This window comes from Pan troglodytes, chromosome 6 (assembly GCF_028858775.2).
Source record: "Pan troglodytes isolate AG18354 chromosome 6, NHGRI_mPanTro3-v2.0_pri, whole genome shotgun sequence".
Classification (NCBI taxonomy): domain Eukaryota; kingdom Metazoa; phylum Chordata; class Mammalia; order Primates; family Hominidae; genus Pan; species Pan troglodytes.
In genome coordinates this window covers 38,494,402-38,502,421 of record NC_072404.2, presented here as the reverse complement: position 1 = coordinate 38,502,421, position 8,020 = coordinate 38,494,402, and the positions used below count along the sequence as shown (strand labels likewise).

Genomic DNA, 8,020 nt, shown 5'->3' with positions numbered 1-8,020 from the left:
GGTAAATTAAAGAACTATTACACACTAATCACAATTCAAGCAAAAATTAGGATATTCCACATGGTCAGAACTTATGAAATTCAAATGACTGAATATACCTATAATTTTCTGACACACTAAATCTTTTCGTTGCTAAAAAAAAGAGCCCTGAATGAAATAATGACTCTGACAGGTGATATTACTTGAAATATATCTACCAATCTGCACTTATAAATATCAAAAACCTCACAAGCTTTTATTGGTTAAAAAATTTTACATAGTCCTAAAGATTATACCTTGCTAGAAGTTGTTTCCATTTCTAATGAGCAATTTGGCAATAAAGATCAAATGCCTTGAACAAAAGCATATCTTTGTTTCTGGCAATCCCATGTCGCTGATAAATTTCTAAAAACTGGCCGGGCACTCAGGCCTGTAATCCCAGCACTTTGGGAGGCTGAGGTGGGCGAATCACTTGAGGCCAAGAGTTTGAGAGTAGCCTGGCCAACATGGCGAAACCCAGTCTCTACTAAAAATACAAAAATTAGCCAGACATGGTGGTGCACACCTGTAATCACAGCTACTTGGGAGGCTGAGGCACAAGAATCGCTTGAACCTGGGAGGCAGAGGTTGCAGTGAGTCAAGATCGCACTATTGCACTCTAGCCTGGGCGACAGAGCGAGACTCCATCCAAAAAAAAAAAAAAAAAAAACTGTAAAAATTTGCTTACCAAGGTGTTCATGGCAACAGTATTTTATTATAACTGTACCAAACAAACTAAATGCTCAGCTATAAGGAACAACCAAATAAATCCTAGACTCTTCATTTTCTCTCATACCTCCACATCTAATCCAGGTGGCTCTATCTTCAAAACACGGGATATCCAGAATCTGGCCACTGCTTAGCACCTCCAGCACTGCCACCCAGTCCAAGCCACTGTTATCTTTCATCTGGATTTTTGCCTCCTTGCTGACTCTTGCCACCTCACACAATAGCCAGAGTAATACTTTAAAACCCAAGTCAGATTATGTCTATCCTCTGCACGAAAATACTCCAGTGTCTCCCCATCCCTCTTTAAAACAAAAGCCGCAAACCACAGGTTAGTGGTTATGAGGCAGTTTATGATTCTGTCACAACATCATGCCACCCCACTATGCTCTCATCTTGTACACCCCTCTGCACTCCAGCTGTAGTAAACCTACATATCAGGTACACTCATGCCTCAGGGCTTTTACAGTTACTGCTCCCTGTGCCTGTATATGTTTTTCCCCCAGAGATCCTCATGGCTTGCTCCTTCACTTTCTGCTTGAATTGTCACCTTGTCAGTGAGGTCATCCTTAAAACCCGATTTAAAATAGCAACTATAGATAGGCCTCCACCCCATAATCTCTATCAGCCTTTGCACTCCATTTTTTTCCATTACACTCAATGCCCTAACACACTATGTATTTTACTTGTTTGTTTACTATCTCTCCCAAATAGAATAATAAGGCCCCTAAAAGCAGGGATTTTTATCTTATTTCTTCACTGCTGTATCCCCAGAATAGTGTTCGGAAGAGCGGGTCCTCATTAAATATTTGAGTGATTTTTGGAATACTGGGTAATAATTAAAAGTCATGTTATAAAAAATTTTAATGTGATGTTAGAAACTGGTGGAAATGGAAAGAGCACGTTATCAAAGAATATGTAACCCACGGATCAAGAAGAAATCATATGGGAAATTAAAATACATTTTTCACTGAATGTTAACAAGAACCCTTCAAAATCAGTGGGATTCAGGTAAAGCAATTCTTGGAGGAAAATGTGTAGCTTTAAAACTTCGTATTAGAACATCAGAAAGGTTAAAATCAAAACAATATAAAAATGAATGTTCCAAATTTTGTGTCTAAAACAAATACATATATAAAAGACATTAACACTTTTTTCTGGTTATTTCTAGTGGTAAGATTACAAGTGATTTGCGATTTTTTTTTTTTGAGACTGAGTCTCACTCTGTGGGTCAGGCTGGAGTGCAGTGGCACGATCTCGGCTTACTGCAAGCTCCGCCTCCCAGGTTCATGCCATTCTCCTGCCTCAGCCTCGGAGCAGCTGGGACTACAGGCGCCCATCACCACGCCTGGCTACTTTTTTGTATGTTTAGTAGAGATGGGGTTTCACCGTGTTAGCCAGGGTGGTCTAGATCTCCTGACCTCATGATCCACCCGCCTCGGCCTCCCAAAGGGCTGGGATTACAGGCGTGAGCCACTGCTTTTCTGTATGTCAGTTTTTCTCTAGTGAACAGGTATTATTTTTATAATTAAAAAAAAAGGTTTTAAAAAACTTCCTTTCCCTCTGGTTGAATTCTAACTGCTGGCCTCTTCCTCTGCCTGTCTCTTAAAATACTTGCTCCTCTGGATTCCATCCTTGTCCTTCGTCAATCTATATTCATCCCTTAGTAATCTTATCCACTTTCTGGAATCATTTATATCCTGCAATTTGATTTCTCAGTTTTTTGTAATATCCTGAATTAGAGACTCATGTTTCCAGCCACTTAAAGGATACTTCTATCCAGATGGAAATCCTATAGCCACTCAAATTTAACAGGCCTAAAAGGAACTCATTATCATTTCCTAAAACTTGTTCTTTTCATCTTTAATACTGGTTAAAGACATCACTATGTACCCAGGTTCTCAATTCTATCAGTTCTACCTTAGAAATCTCAATCAAATCTAACTTTTCTTCTCCCTCACCAATGCCATCTTTTCAACGTAGGCATCTTCTATCAGGTTATATTCTAAAAGAATCCTAACTTATCCTCCTGCTATCACACTCTCCTCCTTAAGAACTGAATCCTGATCAGGGTTGCTGCATACAGCCTGAAGTCTGCACCACTAGAGAAGGTTGCCATCCATGTAAACTACGAATGTTAATTGTGCCCAATGGCCTAATCATGATACTCCCCCTGCTTTCAAACTTCATTAGATAAAACAAACCTACAGCACTATAAAATCCTTCAACTGGCTCCACTTTCTATTTTTCTAGCTTCAGGTTCTCATCATTCCTCTATGCACCCTACAGTCCAGACATATTTAACTTTTCAGTATGCCCTATCAAAACCCAAGCTTTTGTGGATTTTTCTTTAGTCTACAGTGCCCTCTCTCCATAAAACTTCTAAATCCTTCAAACTACAGTTCAAATGTACCCTCCTCTGTGAAGCATTTTTTGACTAGCCTACACAAAGATACTTCACGAAGCATTTTGTTAACAGTTCTATTACTGAATTTGTTGCACTGTATAATGATCACACATATCCATCTCTCAAATTCAATGGAGAGTTGAGCAGTGCATAAAGAAGCCCCACATTTAAACCCTGAATATCTACAATGCCCAGCCCCTAAAAGGGGCTCAATTCATGTTTATTAATACTATACTTACCATATGCATTAGTACAACTTTTTAAAAGTAAATAAAAACTGAGTTTAAAAAAAAGTTGCATGTTCAGCTGTCAATCTAAGTCTATAATCCATGTGGCAGACAGAACTGATGTGACTATTCTTGATTCCTACACTTCATGGTGTTTAAACCTTTGCATAATTCCCTCCCCTTGCACGTGAACTGGACCTATGATTTGCTTCTAATCAATGAAATACAGCAAAGGCAATGGGTTGTATGTGATTACATGTACACGATTATGTAAGAACATAGCACCAGTTCACCTTTGATAGACTCTCTTCCTTTGCTGACTTTGAAGAAGCAAGCTGCTCTGAACCTAACAGACACAAGGAAATAAATTCAGCCAATAACCCAAGGAAGTCTGGGGGCAGACCTTTCCCCAGTTGAGTCTCTACATAACAACCCAGCCCTGGCCAACACTTTGACTGCAGTCTTACAGAGGACACAGCTAAGTTGTGCCCAGCTTCTTGACCCATAGAAATTGCGAGGTAATAAATGTGTTGCTTAGAACAGCTAAATTTGTAGTTATTTGTGAACAAGCAGCTTAGAACATGAATAAAATAAAAAAAAAAAGAAAATGAATAAAATCAGAACCTAAGGTATTTCTGAACTCTTTGTTCACAAAAAGGCCTATGTTTTGTCCAATTTCTAAACAAATAAATGTCATGTATATGCAAAATTAAAACACAGACTAACATTTCAAATAAACAATAGTTCTTAAGAATATTCACATAAGGTAAAACTTAGGAAGTAATCTGCTACATAAAGCAGTTCCTACACTCTCTTTTAACACATTTGCCAGTATACCCAATTGTACATAATACTTAGTACATGTAATAAGTTTAATATTAGGGCAATTCTCCTTACAAACCCAAATAATAATAGTTTAAAAGTTGATATCTAATTAATGATATTTGGTAATCAAAAGAACTTACTTACTGGTCACTAGGCAAAGCAATCAAATTGGAGGAGAGCAAGAGACTCGTTGGAGATGTGCCTGAGGGAGTAAGACACTATCTTACAACAACAGGGCTCTTACTCCCTCAGGCACTGCACCAGCCAGCAAAGCATCAAAATACCAGGTTCTTAGGTCACGCTGCTCTCAGATCAGGTGATGCCCTGTGCAACTCACCAATCCTCCCCACCTTGCAGTCAAGAATAGTTCCAAAAAATCCCCAAAGCAGAAACTTCCATGACACAGGCCACACTTACACACAGCAAAACATATAACACGAAGGTATGAAATTACAAGTGAGAAACAATAACCACCAAAATTCTTATTACTTCAGGAGTGGCAGGGGTTGTGGTTAGAAGGCTCATTTTTCTTAGAAAGAGGCAAACATTCCTCTTTGGCCACTCCTCATAAAAGCCTTCAATGGCACAAAATAACATTCAGGAATAGGAAGTAGATTAATTACAGTATCCCAAATTCAAACATTTTGGCACTTGATATTGGTAAGAAGAGATAACTGAGACCAATTCCATAATGGTTAATTGATGAAGTCAACCTAACAGCATAAAACTTCACATCTGCTTAAAAATTAAGAGAAATCGTCCTAGAAATACAGGTCTTATTCAACATATTCAGTTTTAAGAGATAACCGACACTCCTTCAATATAAGAAAACATGTTGCACAAGTAACAAGGCACCTGAATTACAATCAGACTACTGAAATACTCATGAGCAAGCCACACCCAAAAAAGCTCAAGAAAATCAGGAGGCCAAAAGCAACCCAGCACCACTAGTTGTCTTAGATTAAGTCATTTTACATTTTCACTTCCAGACTCAAGGATACATTATAGAAGTCCACACGATGTCTCTGGAAATAATCTCCATGTATTGGTATATTTCTGTAGCCCAATTCATCTACCCCATCCTTGCTGCATCATTAAAGGCTATTTGACCACTCATGTTATGCTCTTATGAACAATAGCTACTTGACAGTGGAAAAAAAAAACGTAGACGTAAATTAAAGCCAAACAAATCCTAAAATACCGTCAAGATTTTTAAATATTAGGAAATACCCTTAAGACCTTTTTTAAAACAAAGGTGATGGACAACACTAGCAGTAGTCAAGAAAGCGTCTGTTCACTTTAACACTCCCCAGTCTGGAAAGAATAACAAGCACAAGATTTACTTCACCTAAGAACTCCTAAATATAATCACATTCTGATGTCCGGCAACTCAATTCTAGGAAATTTCTACACACTGAAATATCTGGATTAGGCATTTTTCTTCCAGTTCTCTAGAGAGAATAAGAGTGTATATAGCCAAAATAGATGTCCAAAAGACAGCAAAACATAAAACCAACACAGAAAACTTCCTCGTTCAGTGTGGCAATTCATTATGAGGGAACTACTAACAATTCCACTTGCTAGACTCTTAAGTGTTAAAAATAAAAGCGGGGGGACTGTTTTTCATTTTCTATAAATTACATGACAGCTCACAAGAGAATAATTTTGAATCTTATTAGTACCACATTTTCTTATTAGGAGACGTTAATAATATAAACAACAATTAAAATAACAGTTTTACAAAAAACAATATGAACTTTCCACTAATTCTGAAATAATCCTTTTATCAATTTTCAGATGGAGTTATTTGTATATAACCATTTATACAATTTGTAACTGAATAAACACAATAATGTTATAATAGATACTAAAAAATTAAGTAAATGTGAAGTACAGTCAAGTCTAACTTTTTTAATTGTAAGATTCTTCATCTAGCTCCCTAAATCTCAAGATGATGAGAAACATGCTTCTATTGTTTTCCTAATAACCCGTCCACTAAAATATAGGTAAAAATCTCAGTAAGGCAATGCCACTAAGATGGGTTTTTACATAAGTGTATTCCATCTCCCTGCCTCAACAGAGATTTCAGGATGTGGCACTTTCATCTGATCCTGCCATATAATAAGAACAGGTAATTTCTCTGATCCCTTTCCAGCAATTCTCAACTGAGGTTCCTCATCTGAATCACCAAACACAGGAAATTATTTCAGTGACTTTTCTCAACTGTTCCAAGAATGATACATAACTAAAACCGTCCTAAATGCACTGGTGCTGAAAGTTAAAATTCATTGCACACTACAGCACAATTGTCTCCAGAAAGCCGGGTGAGAAAGGCTACTATAAGTTCCTCAGAAAGTGTCACTGTACTACTAGGCCCCAGTCACCCAACCCCAACAGCACTAAAAGAACTATAATGAGTGCACAAATCTAGAACTTAGATAAGAAAAAAGATAAATGCTTTATCTCCAACTTTAAGCAACTAGGTATTTTTACTTACTAGGAATAGCATGGGGCTCAACTGTCTCTTGCTCTGAATAGAATGCATTTACTTAACAAAATAAACCCATAGAACTATAATGTTTCTCAAAGGGAATGATCAGCTCTTAGAAAATGAATTTTTAAAAATCAGCATATTAAATAAATATTAACTTGACAAGGCTTTTCCTATTGACCCTTCTTTAGCAAACAAATATTCATCTTTTGATAACTGCTAAATGCAAATTTTCACTTTAAAAAGATAAAGATAAATATTAAAAACCAGTTTGCCCTTCATTTTCGCACTAATCACCAATTCTCAGAAACTGCCTTTTATATTCTTCAGTGCGGACTACAGCAACTTCAACTGCTGTGTTAGTTGTGATCAAATCACTTTAAAGACACCAGTGGAGTTCTTTTACTCAAAAGCTAATGACTTTTAAAAATGGCCCAATTTTAAGAGGTATGAATATTTTTAAGAAGCAAAAATTACTTTAAAACAAGGTAGCTAATTAAAAGTCAAGCGTCGTTCCATATTGAATGTACAAAGCGTTACTAAAAAGATGGGAAAAACTAAACATGACATTCCTATTTTTAATTTATGCTGGCGTGTGTGCTGATAGCACAGAACATCACAACAGATAAATTACTACGTATTCCACTTTACTAAGTCTCCACTCACAGTTCCTACGTTTACAAATATGTAAGTAAAAGAGGCACAAAAATGTAGGGGATGGTGTTTTCGTTGCTCATCTGTGCTCAGTTGTGAATTCTTCTAATATCTATACTTTCTATTTATTTTCATAAAGCGGGAAGGGGAGGTGGTCTTGATTCATTTAATATTAGCGTTTTGCAATAAAGTAGAGCAGCATAAAACATAACTGAAGAAGAATTCATTTTCCCCAGGATAATGCACCCTTCCTCCTGTTTCTACAGTAAAGCACATCATTTTGCTATTAAAAATGTCCATTTTTCACAACTGACTTTTCCTTAACTCTAGTCAACACTGCTCTTTAAAAGAACCTAGCCAATTACTGTACCTTGTAGGCAGAGTTGCAAAATTTTTACTTCCCTAAGAAACTTTTCCATTTTTTAAATGCTTTCCAAATTAAGCAGGACTCACATTAACTGTGATCTTAAGTAGCAGTTTAGTGAGGTTTGAAAACAAACTTTTCATTAACGCATTCATCCAATTAAAGTGACATAGTAAGTGGGACTACTGACACAGATTTAAGGATTACAGCTTTATATTAAAAGTCGGTCCAAAGATGGTAACTCAGAGTTCATTTGAGACCCTCTGACTTTTGGCTTTTAAAAATTGTGCCCCACTCGAGTCCCCAGA

The 8,020-nt window shown here is 36.9% G+C and overlaps 1 non-coding gene across 1 annotated transcript; it reads right to left on the bottom strand.

The window, feature by feature from the left end:
- Window positions 1-4,384: 4,384 nt before the first annotated feature.
- MIR550-3 (microRNA mir-550-3) lies at window positions 4,385-4,480 on the bottom strand. The gene has a single exon (NR_035899.1). It is a non-coding gene; the product is annotated as a microRNA mir-550-3 (primary transcript).
- Window positions 4,481-8,020: the final 3,540 nt, after the last annotated feature.